Here is a 27,870-nt window from a genome sequence, read left to right as displayed (position 1 = left end):
CATAAAAACAGACAGGCACCTGAATAAAAAGGCTGGGGAGAAGTAAAGAAAGGCAGGTGGAAGTATTAATTCGACATGAATAGGAAGACAGGAGAGAGGAAAGATGAGAATTAATTGGAGGAGGGGGTGGTTTGGTTTGGCTCCATGAGTTTGGCTCCATGAGTGCAGAGCTGGGAGAAAGGAAACAGAGAGGGAAGTAGAAAGAGAGGGAGACAGTGAGATAGATGGGGGTTAATGGAAACTGAAGAAGATGATGTTAATGCCATTCATTTGGAGAGTGTCCAGATGGAGTATGAGGTGTTGTTTCTTCAATTTGCAGCTGGTCCCAGTCTTGCAGAGCATGAATCCATGGACAGTTATGCCAGCAAGGTAATAGGATGGGCCATTGAAATGGGTGGTCACTGGGAGATCCCCACTTTTGAGGCAGTCAGCGCCAAGGCAATCTTCCAGGCTATGTCCAGTCTCTCCGACGGAGAGGCGGCCATACTATAAGCACTGGATGCAGTAGATGACCCCTGCAGATTCACGTGAAGGACTGTTTGGGGCCCAGAATGGTGGTGAGAGAGGAGGAGTGGCTTAAGTGCAGGACCTCCTGCAGTTATAGGGTTAGGTGCCAAGAGGGGGAAATTGGTGTGAAGGGAGGAGTGGATGAGGGAGTGGTCCCTGCTGAAGGTGGAGAGGGGAAGATGTGCCTGTTGGTGGGATCATGTAGTAGGAAATGGCCAAGAATGATATGGATGCTGAGGCTGGTGGGGTGGGACAAGGGGAATCCTGTCCTTATTGCACATGGGGGGGGAGAGGGGGCCAAGGCAGATGTGCAAGTAATGGAGGATATGTGACTGAGGGCCAAGTTGATGGTAGTAGAGGGGAAGGCATTTTATTTGAAGAAAAATAACTTCTCAGATGATCTGGCATAGACGAGCACATCCTGGCAGCTCCCGCTCCATAGCTTCCACATCCTTCCTGTTATGAGGTGACCAGAACTAAACACAATATTTTAAGTATAATCTAACCAGAGTTTTATAGAGTAGCGACATAATTTCTCAATTCTTGAACTCAATCGCCTGACTGATGAAGGCCACCATATCAGGTCTTCTTAACTACCCTAGCAACCTGTGCAGTGACTTTGAGAGATCTATGGATTTGGATCCCAAGGTCCCTCTGTTCTTCCACACTGTTAAAAATCCTCCCACTAACCATGTATTCAGCCTTCAGGTTTGACCTTCCAAGAGGGATCTCCTCACACCTATCTGGATAGAACTCCATCTGCCACTTTTTGGCCCAATCCTGCAGCCTCTCTATATCCTGTTATAACCTATAACAGCCTTCTGCACGAACCACAACACCTCCAACCTTTGCAAACTTACTGACCCATCTTCTACTTTTTTTGTTCAAGTCATTTATATTAAAAAGAAATCACAAAGAGCAGGGGTCCAGGAGCGTATCCCTGCAGAATTCTACTGTCCTCCAGGCAGAATAGGTTTCCTCCACAACTATCCTCTACTTTCTACAGGCAAGCCAGTTCTGAATCCACACAGCCAAGGTTTCATGGATCCCTTGCCTCATGAATTTCTGAATGAGACTACCATGGGGGAACTTGTCAAACGCCTTATTAAAATCCATGTACATCACATCTACCACCTTACCTTCATCAATTTCTTTTCTGTTACCACCTCAGTTAGGCTCATGGTTTATCCCTCATAAAGCCATGCTGAATATATCTGAGAAGACCATACTTCTCTAAATGCTCATTTAGAAAATTGTGTTGTCAAATCATCAGATTTTCTGGATATCAGTTGGTACTCATTTACCCGAACAGAGATCACCTTTTCTTTCAAAGATGTTATACAACAATAAAATACTTTTCAAGGTGAACCTGATCAAATTAAAGGGAGCACAGAAAACAAAACCCAGTGAGTTTCAGCTTGTAAAAAGCATAGCATGTTAACAGGCCCTTCAGCCCACAATATCTGTGCCGAGCATAATGCCAAATTAAATTGCACACAAGACATATCAAAGGTAAAGGTTCCATTAGCGTCATGTAATTTTACATTTAGAATTATGAAATTCTTTAACTTAGTCTACCATAAGGAAGACGGAGAGCTGTCACTTTGTCCAGCACCCCTCACAGAAATGAGGCCCCAGAGAAGAACAAACTCACGACCCCTGTTTTACAAGAGCAGTGCTCTAACCACTGAGCAATCGGAGACTCATTCCAATTCCTGCAATTCATATGTTTGTCTCAAAGCTTCTTTCAACTACTATAGAATCTTCTTCCACCACTTTCCATGGCAGTTTGTTGTTGACATCTACCTCCATGTAAATATCTTGCCCTACACATATCCTTTAAGCTAAACCTTACCTGAAATACACACCCTTAATTATTTTATGTTTTTGTCCCGGCAAAAAGATTCTGACTGACTACCCTATCTGTGCTCATAATTTAATAAACTTCTATCATGCCTGCCTCAGTGTGACATTCCAGGGAAAACAACCCAAGTTTGTCTGACCTCATACTCTCAAACCCAGGCAATACTTTCTACTGTACCCTGTCTAAAGTTTCCACATCCTTCCCATAATCCGACAACCAGAATTGCACACAATATTCACATTCCTGATTCCAAGATTTCCCAAACCCAAGCTTAGCCCACATTCCCAAAACCACACAGACAACTTTGCACGCTTGTGGATTTGCAGAAAGGAAGTTTGCAGATAATGAGGACCAAACGCTGATCCATTATGAATTTTGAATAATCAAATACTGGATTATCAGAGACATCCCTCAAAAAACTCAATTATCTCTGCGTTAATAGTTAAGGTTTTCGCAGTGAGAATTGAATATGACGTTCAAATCAATTGATTCTATCTCCAAACTCTGCAACAGTGCACCTGATGAAGCAGCAGGGTATTGATAACTGAAGCTTTTAGATTTCAGTCTTTAAATGAAAAAGAGCAAGTGCCAGATATTGTTTTTGGTTTAATCTTATTATAATTCAGGTACTGAGTGCTCAAATATGTCCACGCTTGTCCTATCCAAGTCACTGCCTAAATGTCTCTATGCATTGCCTGAGGTTTGGAATCATCTCTCAGTCTGTTGATTAGCAACCAAAGGAGGGTCAAGCCTTTCGAAATCCTTTTCTTGCAGCTGCATTCTCTTCGTTCATGATGGAAAATCACTAGACTCCAAACAGCAAATCAATCTGACTGCTTTGCTGGTATTAAGAATGCATTGAGTGGAAAATTGCAGTTGTAAGATCTACATCAGTGTTGAGGATGTCCAAGATTGTCAAGTATAGTTTCACAAATATATTTGCACACATAAATATGAAATGCTTGGGCTCGGATGTTTTTTGGTTATTGAGTTTTTTTTCCCGGATATTGGAATAATGGCTTTAAGCAGCTCAATGGCATCAGCAAAATACTTGTATCAACAGTTAAACAACAACAGAAAACAGCGACAGGTTTTGAGAGCATGAATAAAGGTTAATATGTACCGAAAAAACAACAATCTCTGCTAACAAAATAAGAATAATGCAGCACCAAACACGAGAAATTCTTCTCAATGGCTTTTTCAAATGTTCTCTCCAGCATCATCTGCCTCTTTATCAAAGGTTGTTGCCCTTAGAAGTCTCTCTTTGGAGTCATGTGATGGAGTAGTGGCCGGTAGGAGAATACCAGCCCTCTCCAGAAAAGAAGGAAAAAAGTAAAGAAAAAGCAAAGCCCCAGACACATAAACCACAACAAATAAAAAATAAAGGTGTGGAGGTAATAGCACCAAAGAAAGAAAAGCCAAAAACAATGGGAAGAAAAGAAGAAGGAAAGACGCCGGAAGAGAAAGAGAAGGCCTTACCTGTACGAAGAAGCAGGGACCCACCGAACGCAGGACTACAAAGATGGCTCACAGAGCCAAACAGAGGTGCGCAACTGCACATGACAAAGACAACACCGACAGGAGGGGGGGGACCAGCTGTGGATTGGAACTTCACAGCTTGAAAAGCTGAGAAAGACCCGACAGCAGGGCTTCCAGTGGGAAGACACAGAAAATAACGGGAACGGGAGGGATGAGAATGAAAAAAGGAAATCAGAGACACAACAGATAACCAGCCCAGAAGAAGAGGACCAACATCAAGACACCATACAAAAAAATACCCAACAAACTGAGACAAACAGCCCAACCAGTAAGTCAGAAGAGACACAGATAAAAGGAAGAGAAGACACAAACCCTAAAGCAGACACAGAAGAGGAAGAAGGAGAACATCAAGCTCTGCACAGAGAAATAGAAGATAAAGGGAAGGGACAGTACATAGATTTTAAAAAATTTCAAGAATATATGGAAGAAGTAAAAGAATGGCAGACACGAGAATTTAGTGAAATAAAAAGAAGAATAAAAGGTACAGAAGAAAAAGTGAGTAGATTAGAGCTGGTCATGACAGAAATAGGGAAAAGAGTAGACAAGGTGGAAGAACGAGAAACAGCCGTAGAAATGGAAGTGGACGACTTAAAAAGAAAATTGGAAGAAACTGATAAAAAAGTTAAAGAAACACAGGAGTTGTTGGCTCAGAAGATGGATATAATGGAAAACTATAATAGGAGAAACAATATAAAGATAGTGGGCCTTAAGGAAGATGAAGAAGGCAAAGATATGAAATAATTTATAAAAGAATGGATCCTCAGGGTCCTGGGAATGCCAGAAATACAGGAAGGAATGGAAATAGAAAGGGCACACAGAACATTAGCCCCAAAACCACAGCCACAACAAAAACCAAGATCCATTCTAGTAAACTTCCTGAGATATACGACAATATATTGGAGAAGGCAATGAAAAAAATGAGAGAAGACAAAAAGCCACTGGAATACAAAGGTCAAAAAAGATTTTTCTACCCAGACATAAGTTTTGAGCTCCTGAAGAAGAGGAAGGAGTTAAATGATCCTGTGGAAGAAAGGCTATAAATTTATGTTAAGATATCCAGCAGTGCTTAAAATAGTTATCCCGGGGCAGCAAAGCAGATTGTTCTCAGATCCAGAGAAAGCACGAGAATTTGCAGAATGCCTGCAAAACAGACAGAGAGATGAAGAGATGTAACAAGAACAAGAAGGACGACAAACTTCATATAAAGAAGAAAAATAATGTATAAGTAAGAACTAAGAAGGGGAAGAAAAGGGAAGAAAGGAAGTAAGGGGGGAATTAAGAGGGTGAGCTTTGTTATATGTGAAGATAAAAGTCTTTTCTGGAGGGAGTTGGGTGGGAGAGAATAACAGTCACTGCAAAATCAGTTGACGCTTGCGAGCGGGTTCGCAATCCAAATGGAGAGGGGAGTTGTGGTTGCCCGGCAAGGGACAAGGGGTAACTCAGAGAGTGGGGGGGGGGGACATTTGGGGTGAAGGGAATTTTAGATGTGGAAATAGTGGAAATATTTTATGTTTTAGAAATGTTGTCTTAGAGTGCGTTCAAAAAAAGAAAATAGAAATGGATAAGGAGGAAAGGTGGTGATGAGGAAGCTGAAATGAGAGGTAAACAAAGGATGAAATGGCCATGACTATAAATATTAATGGAATACATAACCAAATCAAAAGGAAGAGGGTGTTAAATTTACTGAGGAAAGAAAAAATTGATATAGCATTCGTGCAGGAAACACATCTAACTGAAGTGGAACACAAGAAATTAAGGAGAGACTGGGTAGGGCACGTAACGGTAGCATCATATAATTCAAAAGCCAGAGGAGTAGCTATATTAATCAATAAAAATGTACCAATCAAAATAGAGAAGGAAATAATAGATCCAGCAGGGAGGTATGTAATGATAAAGTGTCAGATATATTCAGAATTTTGGAATTTGTTCAATGTATATGCACCTAATGAAGAGGATAGGAGGGGACTTTAACTTTAATTTGGACTCAAAGATGGACAAAGCTGGACAAAAGACTAGCAGAAAGAACAAAGTAACCAAATTTATGGTTAAATTGATGCAGGAAATGCAACTTTTGGATATATGGAGGAGACAACACCCAAAGGAGAAGGAATACTCATATTATTCGGGTAGACATAAAACATACTCAAGGATAGACCTGTTCCTGTTGTCAGCCCACATCCAAGGGAAAGTTAGAAAAGTGGAATATAAAGCTAGATTGTTATCAGATCACTCATCCCTGTTATTAGCAATAGAGCTGGAGGACATCCCACCGAGAACGTATAGATGGAGATTAAACTCCATGCTACTTAAAAGACAGGATTTTAGAGAATTCATTGAGCAACAAATTAAAATGTCCTTTGAAATAAATATGGAATCAGTGAAAGATAAATTTATACTATGGGATGCAATGAAAGCGTTCATCAGAGGGCAGATAATAAGTTATGTAACTAAGATGAAGAAGGACTACATTCGGGAAATAGAACAGCTAGAAAGGGAAATAGCAAGTACAGAAAAAGAATTAGCAACAAGGGAAGATACAACAAAAAGAAGAGAAATGGCCAACAAAAATATAAAATATGAAACACTACAAACATACAAGCTGGAGAAGAACATAATAAAGACAAAACAGAAGTATTATGAGCTAGGAGAAAAAATGCACAAAATACTAGCTTGGCAGCTTAAGACAGAACAAACTAAAAGAATGGTATTGGCATCAAGGAAAAAGGACAAACAAATTACATATAACCCAACAGAGATCAATGAAAATTTCAAGGAATTCTAAGAGCAATTATATCGAACTGAGAATGAAGGGAAAGAAGACAAAATAGATGAGTTTGTAGCTAAAATTTAACTACTGAAATTGCAAGAAGAGGAGCAAAACAAATTAATAAAATCATTTGAAATAGAGGAAATACAGGATATATTAAAAAAACTACCAACCAATAAAACGCCGGGAGAGGACGGACTCTCAATAGAATTCTATAAAACATTTAAAGACTTATTAATTCCTCCTCTCCTGGAAGTAATGAACCAGATTGAAGAAACACAAAACATGCCAGATTCATGCAAAACAGCAATAATTACAGTAATACCAAAGACGGGGAAAGATCCACTAACACCAGCATCGTATAGACCAATATCTCTACTCAACACAGATTATAAGATAATAGCTAAACTATTAGGAAACAGATTGGCCGACTGTGTACCAAAAATAGTAAAACTAGATCAAACTGGATTTATTAAGAAAAGACGAACAACGGACAATATCTGTAAGTTCATCAACTTAATCCATGCAGTACAAGGAAACAAGATGCCAAGAGTGATGGTTGCCTTAGATGCAGAAAAAGCCTTTGACAGAGTAGAATGGAATTATTTATTCAAAGTACTACAGAGGTTCAACCTACCAGAGAAATATATTAATTGGATTAAAGGGACCATTGGCGAAGGTGACAGTAAATGGATATATATCAAACCAATTTAATTTAAGCAGATCATCTAGGCAGGGATGTCCACTATCTCCCTCACTGTTCGCGTTAGCTAAAGAACCATTGGCAGAACTGATAAGAACAGAAAATAAAAGAAGTGGGATAAAAATAAAAGAGAAGGAATATAAAATCAGTCTATTTGCAGATGACGTCATAGTGTACTTAACAGAACCAGAATTATCAATAAAAGAATTACATAAGAAATAGAAGGAATATGGAGAAGTATCGGGGTACAAGATCAATGCAAATAAAAGTGAAGCAATGCCAATGGAATAATGCGGATTTCACAAAGTTTAAGAAAGAATCACCATTTAAATGGCAAACACAAGCAATCCGATACCTTGGTATTCAACTAGATAATAATCTAGGCCATCTATACAAATTAAATTATCAACCATTAATGAAGAAATTACAAGACGACTTAGAACATTGGAAAGATTTACCACTAACACTGATAGGAAGGGTAAATTGCATTAAAATGAATATCTTCCCAAGAATACAATACCTGTTCCAATCATTACCAATTCACCTAACAAAGAAATTCTTCAAGGAGCTAAAGAATAGAATAAGGAAATTCTTATGGAGAGGGGGAAAACAGAGGATAGCACTAGATAAATTAACAGAATGGTAGAAACAAGGGGGCTTACAGCTACCAAACTTTAAGAATTATTATAGAGCAGCACAATTAAGATACCTATCAGATTTTTATCAAACAAGGGAAAAACCAGATTGGACCAGATTAGAGCTAGGTAAAATAGGGGAGAAGGTACCTGAACATATACTATATAAGTGGGATGAAAAGCTGGTGTAACATGGGAATTCACCAGTACTGCACCATCTGCTCAGCATTGGAACAAGTTTCACGTAGAAAGGAAAAAAACAAATTACCAACTACCAAAATTAATATTGACGCAAAATCAACTAATCCCTTTCACAATAGATAACCTTTCCTTTAGAGAATGGGAAAGAAAAGGGATCAAAAGAATAGAAAATTGTTTTTCGGGAAATAAATTATTATCTTTTGAACAAGTGAAGTGCAAATATGGTATAACTCATGGTACAATGTTTGCATACCACCAACTGAAAACCTACTTGAAGGACAAATTGGGAAGCAGGCTGAGGTTACCAGAAGGAAGCAATTTTGAACATGTGATTACAGACACAATGATAATTAAAAGATTTATAATATGTACATCAAACTGCAAGAGAAAGAGAACAAGGAAACAAGCTGTAAACCCAAACAAAAATGGGAACAAGATCTAAACAAAGATAAAGAATGAAACATGGGAAAAGCTATGCTCCGGAACTATGAGAAATACAATAAACACGAGGTTACGCATGATAAAATATAATTGGTTACACAGGCTATACACCACACCCCAAAAGTTAAATAAATGGGACCCAACAGTATCAGACAGATGTTTTTGATGCAAGAAGGAAACAGAAACAACAGTACATGCAATTTGGACATGTGAGAAAGTGGAAAAGTTTTGGGAAGATCTAAATTAGGTATTAAATAAAATCACAAAAAGCAACATACCAAAAAATCCAGAGATCATTCTTCTAAGTAATACAAAAAGTAAAAAACTTGGACTCGATTTGGATGGAGCACAAAAAAGATTTATTATGATAGCCTAGCTGTAGCAAAAAAATGTATTATGTCAACCTGAATATTAGAAGATAGACTGAGAATACAGCAATGGTACATAGAAACGAATAAATGTATTCCATTAAAAAAAATAACATATAATTTAAGAAATAACATCACAGTATTCAAACAAATCTGAGAACCGTACATTAAACTCAACAGAGAAGTCCTACCACGGACCTTTACCACCTAAAATGACAGAAGGAGAAGGAGACGAAATGAACTGACCCAGTGTGTAAAAATAGATTATACAATTTTCTTGTTTATTTTCATTGTGTGATGACATTGTTTAATGGGTTAATGTATCATATGTTGAACGTTGAGTGGGTGGGGAGGGGGTTGAAGGAGGGAGGGAAGAGAGGGGGGAAAGGGGAGAAAATGACACTGTATATTCAAGAGGGAAATGTTTGTGTGTATTTTGGTCAGTTTGGTTCATAGTGTGAAAAATTAAAAATTTTTTAAAAAGTCTCTCTTTGATTTTTATAAACTGACCAGCTCTTAATTCTACTGCAAAATAATAATCTAAGAGAAAGTAGGCCCCCATCCTTCATTTTCCTTGGCTAATTGCAATGTTTTGAGATGAACTCTAGGCCTTTTACCTTGCCATTTTCATCTCAATAACATTTCATCCCATTCATTGAATTGATTTTTTGGTCGGGTCTGAAAAAAGATATAATAGTGTAGGCAATATATTCATTTTAATGGATTCAATCCTTGAACTGAGATTTTAACAAAAGGAATTAGGTTCCATCTTATGATATCTTCCTTAATTAAAAAAAAAATATAAGCAAATAATGGCATTCCAAAAATTTTGCCAAATCTTTTGGCATAATAATGCCCACACACTTAAACTTTGTTTGCCATGCCGAGATATCTAATTTCAGTTTCTCTTGATGGGCTATAATTATGTGAGGGTAATTGGGTTTTATTTATGTTAATCTTGTATCCTAAGAACTGACTATATTGTTCAATGGATTGCATCAGTTTAGGTAAAGAGTATGTTGGTTGTCCTAAATGTATCAAAACATCATCCACATAACAGGCCAATCTATGCTCTGTCCCTGATGTACTGAGCTAATGGTTCTGAAAATAATGCAAAGCAAGGTGGTGGCCATGCACAACCCTGTCTCTAGTAGAAAATTATATGATAAATATCCATTGATTTTAATCCTAGGATTTTCATATAGTGCTGGTACAGTTTTAATAATTGTATCATGTCAGCGAAGTCTATATAAAACTCTGTAAAGAATATTCCAATTAATCAAATGAAATGTCCTTTGATTCAATGTCCACACTAAGAACTATTGCTTTAATTCTTTTTTTATATGATCCATAATGTGAAGTATATATTGTCTAGTGTTTTGTGTTGTATAAAACCTGTCTGATCATTATATAGGTTAAAAACTCTTCTAATCATTCGGCCAAAATGGAGGTAACTCATCACTCTGCCATCCATCTGATCATGGTGAGTTGCTCAATTTAAGCCAACTAATTGCAAGTTTTAGATCAATTTCAGTTGTGTCAGCAATCAACATCTATTTTCTTCTTCGCTTGAAATGGGTAACTCTTTAAAAAAAATTTCAAGGTGTCAATCAGGGTTATGCTTCCCTCTGGAATTTTGAAGTATAGAGTTTTATAAAACATCTCAAAAGCTTCTTGAATTTCACTTAGCTTTATTTAAAAAAAAAATCACTTTGTTCTTGGATACCTAACTCTATGAACTGTATTTTCTGCTATCTTTTTTCTCAGTTTCCAGGCCAATATGTTCATAGTTTTAGATCCACTTTCATAAATAAACTCTGTTTAAGAAACATTACATTTTTCCTGATTTCTTGTGTAGCCAGACAATTAATTTCATTCCTAATTTTAAAAATTTCCTCTAATGTATCCTATGTCAAACTCAATTTGTGTTTTTTTCCCCAGTTCCTTCAGCTTATTTTGTAATTCTTCTAATATTTTATTCCCTATATTTTTCTTATATATCACTATAATTTTCCCTCTTAAGGTGGCCTTCAGCGTATCCCATAAAATAGGAGGTGAAACCTCTCCATTATCATTGAATTCTAAGTAAAGATCCATTTCTTTTTTAATTTGTTCCTTAAAATAGGGATAATAGAATAGATTTGAATTTAGTTTCCAAATAGTATTCTTTGATTGTAGGTCAAAATCAACAGATAAATATATAGGTGCATGGTCACTTCTATCTATTACCCCAATTCCACAGGTGTTTATTTTGCCTTTATCTTTTCAAAATGTTATGAAATAGTCGATTCTTGTATATAAAGAATGGGGTGCAGAGTAATGAGTGCAATCCCTTCTGTTGGGGAAAAGGTCCCACCATATATCAATTAGTCCAATATCCTCAAAAAGTGTGTTAACTATCTTTTGTAAAGAATTTTTAATGTTTTTTTTAATTGGGAGTGTCTAACTTTGGTTGTAATTGAAAGTATAAGTTTCCCCCACATATTAAGATTGAGACCTTCTGTTTCCACTACCATAATACGAGTCATTTTCTAGAATAAACTAATATTACTTTTTGGAGGTGATTATATGTTTAATAGAGTAATTAGATTCCTATCTATATTCTCCTTTACTAGAATATATCTGCCCTCCTTATCTTTAATTTCAAATACTTTTTTCAAAATTTAACTTGTTTGAGCTGATAATAGCAACTCCTCTCCTGTGTCCTGACTTGTATTAAATTAGTGAAGCCCGTTCTCTTTAGTGTTCCACGTTCATTGTAATTTAATTGGGCTTGTTCTTTCTTCATTTTAGATAAATCCAATCAAACTCAGTAAAATTCTAACAGCCTATTAACATTAAAAGAAAAGAATTTTATCTTATCCTTAAGCATGTGTACTTATCTGTCAATATATCATTAAATTAGCAGAATATAGCTTAATCGATCTACTCCCTGAATAAATACAAACAAGAAACGGAAGTGAAAAAAAACCCCAATGAAAGTGTGATTCTAAGGCTGGAGTCTCTAATAAAAGACCTTGAATTGGGCTAGAGAAAGCATTTAGCTGTGGGGGATAGCCTCTCTTACCTGTCAGTTGAGGCCCCCATTGCAGTAGCCGCAAAAGTAAATGGAAAAAGAAATCTATGTCCATTATACAGAAAAGACTTCCTTGTGTATACCTCTCATTTATATAGTCTCATTTATAATGGGGAAAGAGGAGTGAATGAAATGAATTAATAAAAATAAAATAAATAAGTAATGTAAAGACACCTTGAGATAATTATAGCACTGTCTAATTTTACTTCTGTTTAACTTATCAACGCTTGAAATTAGTCAGATTTTATGACTCTTCTGAAGGAGGTGAGATCTGTCTTCTTGTGACAGAATTATATTATTATTAATCTTTATGATGAAAGATACATCTTGAGTAAATTTTATTGGATGGGTTTGAACAGGGGAAAGATGCACATTATATCATTTTAAAACAAATGCCAAGGCTCCGTTAAGTGGGAAATTAAGAAGCTTAGTTCAGTTGAAGCTGTATGAACAACCATAAAACTGAAGTGATTCTTCATTGGAAGCCAAAGACAATGATATTTGCTCAAAAAGGTTAAACAAAAGACTCTGTTTGTTTCCCCATATTTTTAGAATTGAAATTCAGAAATCAAAGCAGGCTTTTGCTTCAACGGCCTGTGAGACAGAGAGGAGTCATTCGCTTTTGACTCATACTGCTGAAGAAATTTCAAACTGAACCAGCAGAGATGTCATGTCATCTGATTAAAGTCATTTGAAAAGCTGCATTTTACATATTCAATCAGATTTATTTGAAGAGTCAAAGATGCCGCAACCTTCAACAAGGAAGCTACTATTGTGCATTCTTCCTGTGATAGAGAAGGACCACAATGGCAGTGAAAGAGCCACTTCACTGTCTCTTTATCAAAAGAGGGCTTTTCTCTCATGTCCATTTTTAAATGGTCACTTCATGTAACCCTTGCCTGGGTTTGTTGAAATCAACATCCAAACCAAGTTCTGGAACCTCCATGCAAGAGAGGAATATCATTCATATGAAGAAACAATTCTCTGAAAACAACTCAACAAAGAATTTGTGAGTTTGAGGACTTTTGAATGACAGTCTTAAAGACTGAGTTCCAACACAAAAGATTTCTGAGATTTAAAATCATCTCTTCAGAATTATGCATACGCACACAGACACACACACATAGTGGGGTTAAGTTTATATAATGTAAGTTTTTATATTAATAGTTATCAATAAAGTTTATTGTTTTGAAGATATCATTGTCTTGACGAATTTCTATTGCTGCTGGTCTAGGTCATAACACTTCTGAAAACTCAGTCACTTCCTGATATTCTTCTCTCACACTCCTCCAAACCCCTGCTTTCTCCATTCTGTCACCATTTTCTAAATAGCTGCTCAGACCAGCTTTCCCTCAGTTTGCCCATGCTGACAGACAACTCTCTGTTCTTCATATCTGCACTCGCTTCTTCCACAGTCTGAAAAATCTGCATCCCGTCTTTATAAAACACTCACAGTTCGACAGGGTACGGAGTCTGGAAGCTAATCTTTCTTTGCTTTAATACTCGCTTCGCTTCAGAATATCATTTACATTTCTGCAGGACCGCTGAGGGGGTTAATCTCGATCAAAATATAATAATTTCCCCATTCAAAAATGCCATCTTCTTTCCCAAGGCCCTGCACAGGATCTCTGCTTTGGTTTTGAACCGAAGGAATTGGATTACTATTGACTGTGCTTTATCTTTCCTGTCTCCAGAAGGCCTTGGGACGAGCGCACGAAGTGTCCTGTCAATCTCAAGTTCCATACTCAGTGGAATCCCCAGCGCATCCCATAGTAACTTTTCTACAAACTCCACCTTGGACTGCCCCTCCACACCTTCAAGAACATTATATATCCTAATATTCTTCTGTCTTGACCTCCCTTCTTGATTGAGTAGTTACTTTCTTGTTGATTTAATAGTTATCATCTTACCTAGTATCCCTTCCTCATTTTGAACTCAACCTTCCACCTTTTCATGGGTCTGCCACCTCTATTTTTTGATTAGTGTTGTTGAGCTCTGACTTGATATCATTTAGTTGCTCTTTTCTGTCTTTTTGATAGACCCTTCTCTCTTCCAGAATTGTTATTAGATTTGCTGTTTCACCTAAACAAGGCCCAATGTCACCTTTGTTATCACATGCCTGTGTAGGAGAGTTGCTCATTACCCTTCCTTCCTCGACAGGCTCTTTTTTCATCTATTTCTTTTACTCATTCTTGCCTCCTTTATCAGCTCATATATTTTCAAGAAATCTTGTATTTGGCAGATTAACGAGGCATAATAATTGTTTTTCTAGAGGAGTTGTTACTTAGGCAGCCATCCTGAATGATGACATCACAGGAACTCCACCTGGGTAAACTCCTTTTGGAAATCTGCCACACCCAAGTCTTTGTGGTTATCAAAATGGGGCCAACAGAGCATCAGAGCCCCACGTGGGAAAGTCGGGTGATAATGTTTTTTTCAACTTGTGACGTCATGTCGGCACTGCAAATAAAAGTTCGGATTTTGGATCTTCTCTGTATTCACAACTTTGGATACAGGGAAACACACTGTAAAATCAGAGATGTGAGTGGTTATTCAGAATGAACTGTTGGAGGAGGGCCAGAGTAACTCTAGCCATTTTCAGGTGGCCAGAATACCCGACTGTAAAGCCGCCTATTCTACCCCAATGCGGCTGTCGGGTGGCCACCTGAAAGTGGAGAACCAGGCTCCGAGGAGCACTTACATAACCCTCTTTGGGTAGGTATATTCTCCAGCTCGGAGCATCCCTCATTGAACCTGAATGCGAATGCGGCAGTGAATAAAGAAACCTGGTCTACTAATGGTGCACGTACGTACAAGACATTTCAACACAATTAGGAAATCAGTAAAGAAATTATTAATATTCAACAATGTAATTTGATTTACTTATGCTAGTGATGGCCATCTGTTCATTACCACACTAACAGAAGTACTCTTATATATGCAATATAGAGGCTTGCAATTCATTAGCAGGTGTCATAATTTTCCCATCCACGGCACGAGCCAGCACTTCAAACAAAGATTGTTTTTTTTTAAAGTCTCTTTCACCATCTTTTGCTTTCTACAAATGTATTAGTGTATGCTTTCTTAAAGCGGTCTCCCTGTTGGGTGCGTGTCAAGGGTTGAGATCAGTGAAGTGTTTCTCTCGAGGTACAGAAGCGAGTTTCCTAAATATGCTCACAGGACACAGACAGGCGCTCGGACACGGCTCTCCTTCAGAGGGCACATTCAGGTGACAGAAAGGCGTCTTCTTCGTGACCACCTGAACGTCCCAGCTGTACTCCCCAGCCACGTCTGCCTGCGCATTATTGGAGTCCGAGCACCTGAAGGCGGCTTGTGACATTAAAAGGCATTTGGGCTGTGACTGGGGTAGGACAAGGATCGAAAGTTACTGATCCAATGCAGGGAAACAGGATTAGTGCAGACATGCATCATTATTGCCCTTAATGGGGTGAACCAAAAGGGCCTGTTTCTGTGCTGTAAGATTCTATGACAATGAGGAGGCCATTTGAAAATCCCACCTTCCACCACTTGGTCTGCAGCCTTGCAAGTCACAATCCTTCAAGTGCATCTCCTGACAATTTTTAAATGTAGTAGGGATTCCTGCCTCAGTTATCCTTTCAAACGCGGAGTTCCACTGTCCTCCGAGTGAAAAATAAATTCCTCGTTTCCTTTTCAATCCAACACCACCAGCTTTAAATGCATGCTGTCTCTTTCCAAGATTGCTGTTCATTGCTTTGTCCTCACATTCCAAGGCCAATTCCTCCAACTAAAGAGCCTTCCATTGAGCAGCATCTCATAACTCCAGCTGATGCACTTCAGGTACATTAAATGTTATCCTAAAAAACGGCCAAGGACATGAAGACTTATCCCGAGTCACACCTTTTCAATCCGATTTCGAATACTCGAGAAAGATTCAAGTTGCTCATTTGGCTCAATAGAAAGTTGTTGCATACCACATGGATTCAATAATTGACACTCAGAATAGGAAGACTGGAACTTTAAAAAAGATCAGATCATTTTGACAATAGGAGTTATAGATGCACTTATTCCATAGAGCTTGGCTGGTAATACGCAAGAGTGAGGCTATAAATAGAAAGCTCAGAGTAGAGTGAAAATGGAAATTGTGACACACAGATTGAATGGCAGCTAATATAAAAATGAACTCCTATAAAAAATCTCCTGCAGGCTCATATGAAAGAAATGATTAATAAGAATGATGCTAATTAGAGACCAACTGAGTAGCCTTACATCAGTGGTTTTCAAACTTCCCCTCCCAAAAATAAAACTGACATTCCACCTTCAGTAATCCCTATGCCATAGGTGCTCCGTGATTAGTAAGGGAGTGCTTAAGGTGGTAGTGAGTGGAAAGAAAAAATTGAAAACCACTGTTTTAATCGTACCTCATTGACTCATTATGTGCATGGTTTCATAGCTCCAAAGGAAATGGGGCAATGACAATTTTTTGTATGCAAAATATTTCAGTAACAATTAGGTCTAGAGCAGTGGTTCTCAATCTTCCCACTCAAATCCCACCTTAAGCAATCCCTTTCCAATTTCAGAGCACTTATGGCCCTTGATGAAGGGCTCAGGCCCGAAATGTTGGTGATGTATCTTTAACTTTGCTACACAAAGGCACTGTTTGACCTGCTGAGTTTCTCTAGCATTTGTGTTTTTTCAGGGATTATTTAAGGTTGAATTTGAGTTTAGGGAGGCAGTTTGAAAACTACTGCCTTACATGAAGGTGAAGAACATGGCTGAAATATTTAATATGCCTGAACAACCTGAGCAACAAGCTATCCATGCAAGGTGATGTGCTACATTGAGAAGTGAGCCAATACAGATTGTTGTTTTCCTTCTTGATCGCTTTGGATCTTTTACCAATGTTTATGTCCATATCCTCTGATCTTTGACTCCTACACCATGAGGAACCTCACCATCTTCATAACTAAAATGGAGAGGAGGAAAGTTCCAGGAAACTATGAGAGATCAGGAGGAAGTGTCTGGAGCAGTCAATGTCACAGTAAACACAGCAATCTCACGTGTGTGGGCGAAGTCAGCATTTTCAAATACCACAACCCTCCAAATGTATCAATAGCCTGTATGGGATTTATTGAGCACTGCCTCAGGCTATTGATACATTTGGAGGGATGTGGTATTTGAAAATGCTGACTTCGCCCACACACGTGAGATTTGCTGTGTTTACTGTGACATTGAGATCCAGTAACAAAAAAAGAACATTCACTGGTTTACTGCATTCTCATACAAGGAGTGCTTCTTCAAGACACATCCACTTACCAAAGTTTGGACACACTGCCAGTGAACTTTCGAGGCCACTGCACTCAAACACATTGCCTGCAACACAGAGGTACTCTTTCCTCTCTCTTGAAGAATGTTATTTCACAACAAAAGGCAGGAGACAGGCAAGGCGACAAGAATGACAGGTACCCTAGGTGGGCAGTCCTACATAAGTGCATCTGAAAGGGATTTTGATGTAACAACACGACAACTTTCAGTCAACTGGATGCATCTACAGGTCTGTTGGAAAACTGTGGGCGAAGAATGGTGCCCATGCTGGTGACGGTGTAGCAGACACTGTGAACCTTTACGCCCATCTTACTAAATGCTGCAGAGAACCGCAAGAGCAATCAAGACAGTCTCATCAAAAGCTTCTATTTCTGTTTGGAACTTCCAGCGCTCTTAGCTTTGTAAGTGTATGCAAGATTAGGACCCTCAAGCAAAGCCTGAAGTCCTGATCTGCAGATTGCAATTCTCCAGATGAAGATGTCCTGTTGCTAGTTGAGGAATTCACAAAATGAACCTGCCACAAATGAATCTGGCACCAGTCCAGCAGATCCATCAACTTCAATAGAAAAATACTGCTGACACAGAAGGGCAAGTTCAAGTTAATGTTTTTTTATATACTTTAATTGAGTTTAAGTAAATGCATTTAATTATCCTCAATGTTTTAAGCATTTTAAATCACTTTGCATTTTACTTATAATGGTACTGGAATGTTGGTAGATGTCAGATACATTCAATTACCATGACTGCTTTGACACCTGACGAATCTCAGGGAGACTTTTCCCAGACAGCAAGGCACCACATTGAGTTGGGTTTTGCTGATCCAGTGGCAGCTGGCTTCCCAGGAGTGTGTGTTGAGGGACATGGCCCACGTAAAAGCAGACTTCAGGAGCTGGTGTTAGCAGAATGTCTGGGCTAAGTGATCCAGCATGTCAATGGACCATTGAATCATATTTATTATGGCAGCAAGGCATTCGCTGTCTGCACACTGTCCACATGGGGATTAACTGGTGACCAGTAGACACCATTTTAGTTGGTTGTGATGGCAGGTATGTGGCAGATAGGAGGTTAGGTAAAAGTTCAAAAATCCAAATGCCAGAAATCTGGGCCACCCGAGTATCTGGACCTCAAACTCTCTGATGCATCATCAATCATTACAAAAGACTGAAGTTGTGAAATTGACAGGCTTTTATTAACTATAGAATGGAACAGCTGTCAACCTCATTGTCTGATCAAGGCAGAGTGGAATGGAGAGCATGGAAAGTGCTATGGGTAAGATTGGACTCGGAAAAGGTATCCAGCCGGCAGCAGTCAATCATAGCGTAATAGTGGTTTACCACACTCTCAAACAGAAATGAACACCAGGGGTTCCTGGTACTTTATATTTTATGAAAAAATGTTTCATTAATAAACTATTAAAATTTACCTGTTCCTCTCTTTATTCTCCTTAAATTTGAATTTTAAAAGTACTGCCCGAGAATCTGGAAAATCCAGACGGACACAATTCCCAAGCAGTCTGGATTTTAGGACCTGTACTGTATCATCAGTTAGTAAAGAATATAACCATATAACAATTATAGCATAGAAACCGGCCTGATGAATTTAATTCAGGACACCAACTGGACAAAGTACTACAAATGGTCACATCCTAAATGAAGATTATGGGAGTGGAAACCCTTTGGGTTACCCCACACCTTAGTGTTAATTCACAGTGCCTTCATGCACTCAATAACATTTATTTGTTTGGGGAAGATCCAATGATCTCAACGCTGCAGATTCCCCCTGCTCTCTAATCAGAGGAATAAAACACAGTCCAGTTTCTTCAAAAACGGAGTGTCCATGAACTTTGTTATCCAACACTGGGCAGCAAACAGTGGAGGCATTGAAAAGATATCCAGCTCCAGCCTGAGTAGTTGCCCCACACACCAAGTTTAATGAAGTCAGTGAGCTTGACAGACACGAACATTGCAGTTTTGCAAAAGGTTCTGAAAGGATTGGAGGTGGAGAGGTGAACAAATTTAAGTTCTTGGAAATCACATCTTGGAGGATCTTTCCTGGACACAACACACTGAAGGCATCAGGAAGAAAGCACCTTTACTTCCTCAGGAGTTTGCGAAGGTTTGGTCTGACACCGAAAGCCCTGGCAAATTTCTACAGACGTGTGGTGGAAAGTGTGCTGACCGGCTGCATCTGGTTTGGTCTGGTATAGGGACACCAATACCCCTGAGCGTAAAGCTCTACAAGAGGAAATGAACACAGCCCAGGACACAACCCTCCCCACCATTGAGACCATTTACAGGGAACACTGCTGTCAGAGACTAGCAGCAATCATCATGGATCCACACCCCCAGCACACGCTCGGTTCTCACTGCTACCATCAGGAAAGAGGTCGAGGTGCCACAAGACTCGCACCACCAGGTTCAGGAACAGCTGCTACCCCTCCACCCATCAGACTCCTTAACATAAACTCAACCATGGACTTATTTAAGGTCTTACTTTTGCACTTATTGATTTTTTTTTCCTCTGGATCGCAGTCAGTTTTATTTTTAATTTAAAAAAATTATATTTAGACATACAGAACAGTATCAGGGCATTTTGGCCCTCAAGTCTGTGCCACCCAATTGACCTACAACTCCCCGTACTTTTCGAATGGTGGGAGGAAACCAGAGAGCCGGGGCAACTCATGCAGACATGAGGAGAACAGACAAACTCCTCACAGAGAGCACAGGATTCAAATCCCAGTCCCAATTGCTACACTGAAATATTGTTGCCACACTAAGCATGTGCCCCATGTTTGTTTACATTTATTTACATGTGTACGTTAAGTGTAGCTTTTTATTTTGCATTACCAATAAGTGATAATTCTGCCTAACCCTGAGGAAAAAAAAAGAACATCAGGGTTGTATGTGATGTCATGAATGTACTCTGAGTGGACAGACTCACTGATCTGTAGACAATTCACCGTCGTCGTTCTCACTGAGAATGATGTAGAATTGCTCCCCTAACACATTTACATGTACAAGGTGTCCTACTAGGAGTCCTCCTCATCCTCCTTCTGGATCTTTTGGTGGCTTCCTTTGCACTCAGCTCATTCCTGCAGTCGTTCAAGGATCGCCTTGGTAATAGGAGTCCTCCTCATTCTCCTTCTGGATCTTTTAGTGGCTTCCTTTGCACTCAGCTCATTCCTGCAGTCGTTCAAGGATTGCCTTGGTAATAGGAGTCCTCCTCATCCTCCTTCTGGATCTTTTGGTGGCTTCCTTTGCACTCAGCTCATTCCTGCAGTCGTTCAAGGAATGCCTTGGTAATTACCAATGTCCAAGAATAAGTTGTTTGTGCAGAAGTTCTTTCATACTGTGCACATCAATACCATTTTGTAATCAATTCAGCCACTATTGACCTTGGAAAAGGATACAAAGGGGCTATACGTTGAGGACATATTCTTTGAAAATCAATGCTTTTAAAGGATCCATTGCACAATATGGATATCACTCTACTGTGATAGGACTAAAACAACCAGTACAATGCAGATCATTTTTATGAACAGAAAATAGTGTACAAACAAAATCTCATTCTATGTCATTGAGAGGGCATTCTTCCATGGCTTTCGAAAGAACTATTCTCTGTGAAACAAATTACATCCCTGGAGCACGGCACAAAGCCTCCAGCCTCCAGCCTCAAATTAATAAAGGAAGTGACTTTGGATCAGACCTCCAGGGGTTCTTAGTTTGTTGGCTGATAACAATGATCTGGGAATTGACACATCGCTGCTTTATCAACTAGCTAGAAAATGCACTATCCACTCCATTTAACTAATTTCAAAGCATAGAATCATGTAACTAAGTGAAACACGGTGTGATTGCAGGATTAAAACTGGGTCATCCAAACAGAATCCAAAATTAAAGTCACAAACTTTTTATTTCCATACAATTATCCATTAGTAGATCAGATCTGATCACTATTTCCTTTGAAAAGGTTTCTGTAAGCCAATATTCTTATATTAACCTGAACAAAAAGAGCACAAAAAGCTTTAGCGATTATTTGGATGTTGCTTCATCATCGGTCAATTATCGATCATTGGGGAATAAGCCACTTTAAACAGCCCAAGAAACACATCTGCCGATGAAATGCTCTCTTCAGACAGGCCTTAATTTTGAGCAGTTGAAAGAACACTCACCAACTTGGATCCTTTTCTCAATATGTGGATCTATCTTTAGAGGCATCTTTCGCAGACTAAGTCTTATTTTACACTGAGGCTGAAGATAACTCGCGTGCTCCCACTGATCAACTCAGTGGGAAGTAAACCAAATCAAAAAGAGCCAACAGAAATCAATTCAGAACTTTCTTTTGAACTTTCCCCTACAAGTTCTGCGAAGATCTTAAAGTGGGATTTCAACTCTGAGTTCTATGCTCATAGGAAATCCAAGGCTCCAGTTAGATAAATGTGCAGGTCCAACATTCACTGTTGAGGCCATTCCACCTGCACTGGTCTGGAGAGCTATTGTGCGAGTTGTTTTATTCATATCCCCTCAGAGTAATTTCTGCACATTCACCTCTACATTGCAGTGCAAGCCTGGAAGAGCTGGAGATCCAGAGGTTTTCAAAAGTTGTTGAAGACTTCAGTCCAACCTTCAAAGTTGCAACACTTCATGGAGTCGGGTTGCAAGCTAAGCCCTCTGACATTGCACATTATCTCCTTGGACCACAGCCACTTCTTTTCAGTGTAGCATTGGGAAACAACAGATTAGGCCAGGGAAAAAGGGGCCTTCTCTCAGATCTGAGAGCCAAGCTGTTTGTCACCACTTGCTGATTCCCATGTCAAGTTCAGTAATTGGTCTGGCTTTCATCCTGCCACCTACATACATCTTTCCGCTGCACAATTGCTCAGCAGAAGTCCTTCCATCCGATAGCCTAAAGTCACCCTTGGGTAAAGTGTAGTACCTGCTTAGTCTTCCAATCAGAGTCATGTAAAGTCAATGGATTGCAGATGGTGGATGGATTTTTACAAGCAGATTCTCCAAATTGGAATTTATGGTTGTAAAACTAAAAACACTGGGCAGATGAATCTGCTGATCAGTGGCCAGGGTTACCCGCCCAATATGGACACTGCAATTGAAGAAGATAACAGGAAACCACTTTAGTATTCTTTCCCCTTGTATAGTCATGAACTCAACTTCTACCACCGTCTCCAAGATGGAGCCTTCACTGAAGGAGGAGAGGCAACAACTACAATTCGGAGATCGTGATGGATGGAGAGACACGATCACCTAGGCCAAACAGCAAGGCACCTGAATGAATGGATTTATAGCATTTATCTTCATTTGGACCCTCTCCCCCAACAGACTGTCATCTTGCATAATTGAAATTGTTCTAATTTCTTGTAGCATGTTCTCTTGTATTACCACCATAAAAAAGTAATTGGGCCTGCAGTTTCCAACTGATTTCATGACAGTAGATGGAGCTGGAAACCACTGTTCAGATTAATGCTATTTCCAAGAGATACAAGGAAAAACTGTTCTGGGTCAACAGCTGGTTGTTGAAACTAACACTGAAAGAAGAGTTCAGTAAGGAATAGTTTTATAATTATGCAAAAAAAATGAACCAGTGTTCAAGATAAGAGAGGTGTTTGAGGGTTAGGAATCATATATACAAGGGAACCAATTAAAAAAAAAAATCAGGATTTGCAGTGAACACTGAATGCTGCTTAAAAAAATGTTAGATCTATTTACTTTGGAGCGCAGAAGAATGAAGGGTGGCATTATTGCAAGGGATGCCAAGGGAGCATAGCTAAGTAAGCATCAAATTGCTTCCATTACTAGGAGAATTTTAATAAGAGAAGGGTGGCATTGTTAGCTTAGCAGAGCTAAGAAATTGACCTAATTTCTTACGGTTAGCCTAGCCGTTAGTGCAATGAGGAACCAGAGTTCGAATCCTGTAAGGAGTTTGTACGTTCTCCCCATATCTGCGCGGGTTTCCTCTGGGCGCTCAGCTTTCCTCCCACCGTTCAAAAGTGTACCGGGGGTTGTAGGTCATCTGGATGTAATTGTGGGCAGCATGGGCTCATGGGCTGAAAGAGCCAGATTCCAAGTTGTATGTCTAACTTTAAATTTAGAATGAAGATTAGGGAATGGACATTTAAAACTGAAATGGGTGGGAATTACTGCCCACAAAGATTGTGAATCTGTGGCATTCTTTACCTTGGAGGTGAGATTATTGGAGGTCTTTAAAGAGGAAATGAAAGCTGTGGGAATTAAGGGCCATGTGGACCTGGCCCAGACAAGGAGTTATGCTCTGAGGCAGATATGCCAGGGTCATATTGAATGATGGGGCGGGCTTGGGGAGCCAAGTAGCCTCCTCCTATTTTCTTCCAAGCTTATTTTGCAATATCTTCAAGGAATGGAGGATTGGTCAAAATGTGTGTTGATACTGCTGCAGAAGGACCCATGGGCAGCAAACAGAGCACCCTTTCAAAAAAAAAAATCCTTTTTAAATTAGCCTTACTAATTTTTGATTTATTTTAACAATAGAGCCTTATTTAACAATAAGGCCTTTCCAGCCCATGAAATCCATGCAGCCCAATTAATGTACCAACACCATACATTTTTTGTAGGGCGGGAGGAAACTCAAATAAAACCCACTCAGGTCATACATAGATGCTGACAGAAATGCTAGATTCAAACTCGGGTCCCTTTCCCCATAACAGTGGTGCTAACTATTATGTTAACCATGCACAAGAGCTCTCTGTAGCTCACAATTCCTGCAGGGATCACTGGAGGAGCATCTGTCCAGAGTTCAGTTAATGGGCAGAAGCAGTACAATGGTGAGAAAGGTAGGCGTGAAGATGGTACCAAGACCATAGTTACTGGGCCTCATGTGGAAACTGAAAACACAACACTGCCTGAAAATTGGAATGAATTGGTAAGTTAGGAGAATGTGATTCTCCCAGGTTCAGCTTCTAAGTAATAAAGGGAACAAAAGAGTATTACGAGACAATATTGGACGAGAGACAGAAAAGTTTTCACATGAAACTCCAACACAAGTACCATTGTAAGGCGCATGATTAATAAAGGTCTTCTGCAGTGCTAATTTTTTTTTGGTGCCCGTTAGGGAACATCTCTTTTCCAGAATAACTCAGGCAGAGACTTCAGAGTTTGCTTTGAGAGCTTTATTTCATGATATCACGGAGAGACCATCCTGATTTACAGCAGTACAGGACTCTGATAGTACAGATCTATCACCAATGTACATAGTGTATATAGTTACTGTATCTAGACTGTGCTTACAGCGATTGGCTGAGAGCTAAGCCACGCCTATTGTCTGGGCCTTAAAGGGTTGTGTCCCTAGCCAGGTCGGATCATTCCGGACTGGTCGGCCACCTCTGAAGAGCTCCGGTCTTTTGCTAATAAAATTGTAGAGCTCATCGAAAGAACCAAAGACTTGTTGATCCAAACCAAGGCTTAGCGTAGACTTTAAGAGGCCCCTACCGTCGACCAACCGTAATACCTACATCCTTACAGCCATCGACGAGTACTCCCGCTTCCCATTCGCTGTGGCCTGCCCAGACACCACTGCCACCTCAGTAATACAGGCCCTTCACAGTATTTTCACCATCTTCGGGTACCCCAATTCCATCCACAGTGATAGGGGGTCCTCATTCATGAGTGCAGAGCTGCGACAGTACCTTCTGGAGTGTGGTATTGCTTCAAGCAGGACCACGAGCTATAACCCACGCGGTAACGGCCAGGTCGAGAGGGAGAATGCCACCATATGGAGAGTGGTTACACTGGCTCTCCGGTCTAAAGGTCTCCCCACCTCTCACTGGCAGGAGGTTCTCACTAGTGCCTTACACTCCATCCGCTCCCTTCTATGTACTGCAACAAATGCCACCCCCCACGAAAGGATGTTCCTTTTCCCGAGGAAATCCGAATCAGGAACCACTCTACTGGCATGGCTCACCGTCCCTGGCCCCATCCTTTTGCAACGCCACGTCCGGCACTCAAAGAACGACCCCTTGGTCGACCGAGTGACTCTACTCCACGCGAACCCACATTACGCCTACGTTGAGTTCCCAGACGGGCGGGAGGACACTGTTTCGGTGCGGGACCTAGGTCAGGACGCGGTAGACCCAACAAACCCCCCAACTCCTTATTCTCCAGGTCCCGTCCCGCAACAGAAGGACCAACAGCACCCCAATGACCCGGGCCACCCTGCCGACAACACGACTGGGGAATTGAGCGACGGAGCAGTTGCACCCGACAAGCCCGCTGGTGACACCATCCCAGCGACCCCAATCCCGGCACCACGGCGGTCACGCCGGATGGTCAGACCCCCTGACCGCTACTGTCCTTGACCTACCCCTTCCTTTCATTCTCTCCCTCGTTTTTGTTTTTTTTTTCCCCAGGGTCAATTCTCCAAGAAGGGGTGAATGTGATAGTACATCTATCACCAATATACATAGTGTATATAGTTACTGTATCTAGACTGTGCTTACAGCAATTGGCTGAGAGCTAAGCCACACCTATTGTCTGGGCCTTAAAGGGTTGTGTCCCTAGCCAGGTCGGATCATTCCTGACTGGTCGGCCACCTGTGAAGAGCTCCGGTCTTTTGCTAATAAAAGCCTTGGTTTGGATCAACAAGTCTTTGGTTCTTTCGACGAGCTCTACAAGGACTCTGTCTTCGATGAGCAGACAGCACATTTTTATACAGGAGGATAAACAACTCTCTTCTTCCTTCTGTGCACAAAGCACATTCCTAAGCATACTAGGTCATGGGTATGTTTCTGCAGCCAGTGGAAACCAACTGGTTTCTTAGCTTACAAAGGAAACAGATATCCACATTTGCAACATTTCAACTGCATATACAATAAAATCATTTTTTGCTTCTACAGTGCCAGAGCTCACCAAAAAACCACAATAAGGAGGTGCCTGAGCCACCTCATGAGATGCCCAGAGTGGCCCCATGAGCTCCAGCAGGACTGCGCGCCTGGTCTTCTGCAATGGTCCTCAATTTCTTCAGAATCCAGATTAGTCCTGAAATTAGGGCAGTGATGGACAGAGACATCTGCCATTTCTGATAAAAGGCCACTGGTTCACATCATTAACTTGGTTTCTCTCTCACTCTACCCCCACATATACTGACTGGCCTGCTGGGTATTTTCAGCATTTTCTCTTTTTATTTTGGACATTTGCCAAGTCTTGGAATTGTTGGCCTTTGAACAAAATAAAATGTGTCCTCATCTGCTCCACATATAGTTCAGCATTGAAAAGTAATATGTTTAATGTTCTTTGCTCTCCGAAGGGAGTTCTGTGGGCTTCTCTCTCACCGCTCACCATCTATTATCCCTGCTGCTCTCAATCTCTAAACTTTTACCGCCCCCCTCCCCCCTATCTTTTGTTCGGACGCCTGCTGGCTTTCTCTCATACCTTAATGAAGAGCTCAAGCCTGAAATGTCAGTTCTGTATCTTTCCCTTTGCTACATGAAGGACACTGATTGAGCTTCTCCAGCATTTTGTGTTTTTACTTCAACTACGGAATCTACAGAATTTTGTGATTTACTACTTAAGACTCTCAAAAGCTGATGGGCAAACATGGAAGCAGCAATCAGTGATTCAGTTGGTGGTGTGAAATAACAAGTTTTACAAAATGTTTAAAAAACGGTTAATAAATTAGGTGAGAAAATACAGTAGTTGTCTATAAGATGGTGGGAATATAATTGTCTTCTAACATGACCTTCTCTGCACTGTAGTGAGATAGTAACTAACACCACAAGAATGTAAATACACCTCGATAAAGGACACCCTGACATTTTGCAGCTGTCTCCAGCTGTCACTCAGGGAACAGGTTGTGTAAAAAAACCCAGAAAACACCAGCTGTGTGAAACTCGTGTGAAATTTGTAGGGTCTCAAACAGACACCTGCCCAAAGGTGCATAAAAGTGTGATGAACACTCCAGATGCTTTGAGTTGGGACTCAGTGTAGAGAACAAATTACTGAACTCTCTGTACCCCTTCTCTCACTAGTGTTATCAAGATTGAATAAAGTAAACTGCTATACGCTTAATTAGTTCTGCTGTTTGTTTTATTACAGCATGGGCTGACTTTAACAGGAGTTTCCTTTGATATCAACTTCTTCACATCTTATTTATCAAATATATTTCATATTGAATGTATTTTCCCCATATAATGTACACCCAAGCCAGGCTTTGCTCAGCAGTCTTATTCCATTTGAATTTTAATCATGGGCCTGGTTTAAATCCAACCATCAGATTTCCTGCTCTTTCCACGATCTACCCTGGAAAGCGGTAGAGAATTGTACATTGCAAAGGTTGGCCATGGCAACTTGTCAGTGACAGTGTCAGCTGTTGGGGGACCTCAGTTAATGAAGACACAGGACAGTCCACAGCAGTTGGACCCAGGAGAGCAACCTTATTCCCTCAGCCCCACGTAAACTTTGCTGTTTGTATTTCTACTGGC

The sequence above is a fragment of the Narcine bancroftii genome, chromosome 5 (assembly GCF_036971445.1).
Source record: "Narcine bancroftii isolate sNarBan1 chromosome 5, sNarBan1.hap1, whole genome shotgun sequence".
NCBI classification, from domain to species: Eukaryota; Metazoa; Chordata; class Chondrichthyes; order Torpediniformes; family Narcinidae; genus Narcine; species Narcine bancroftii.
Note: the sequence above shows the minus strand (reverse complement) of the source record.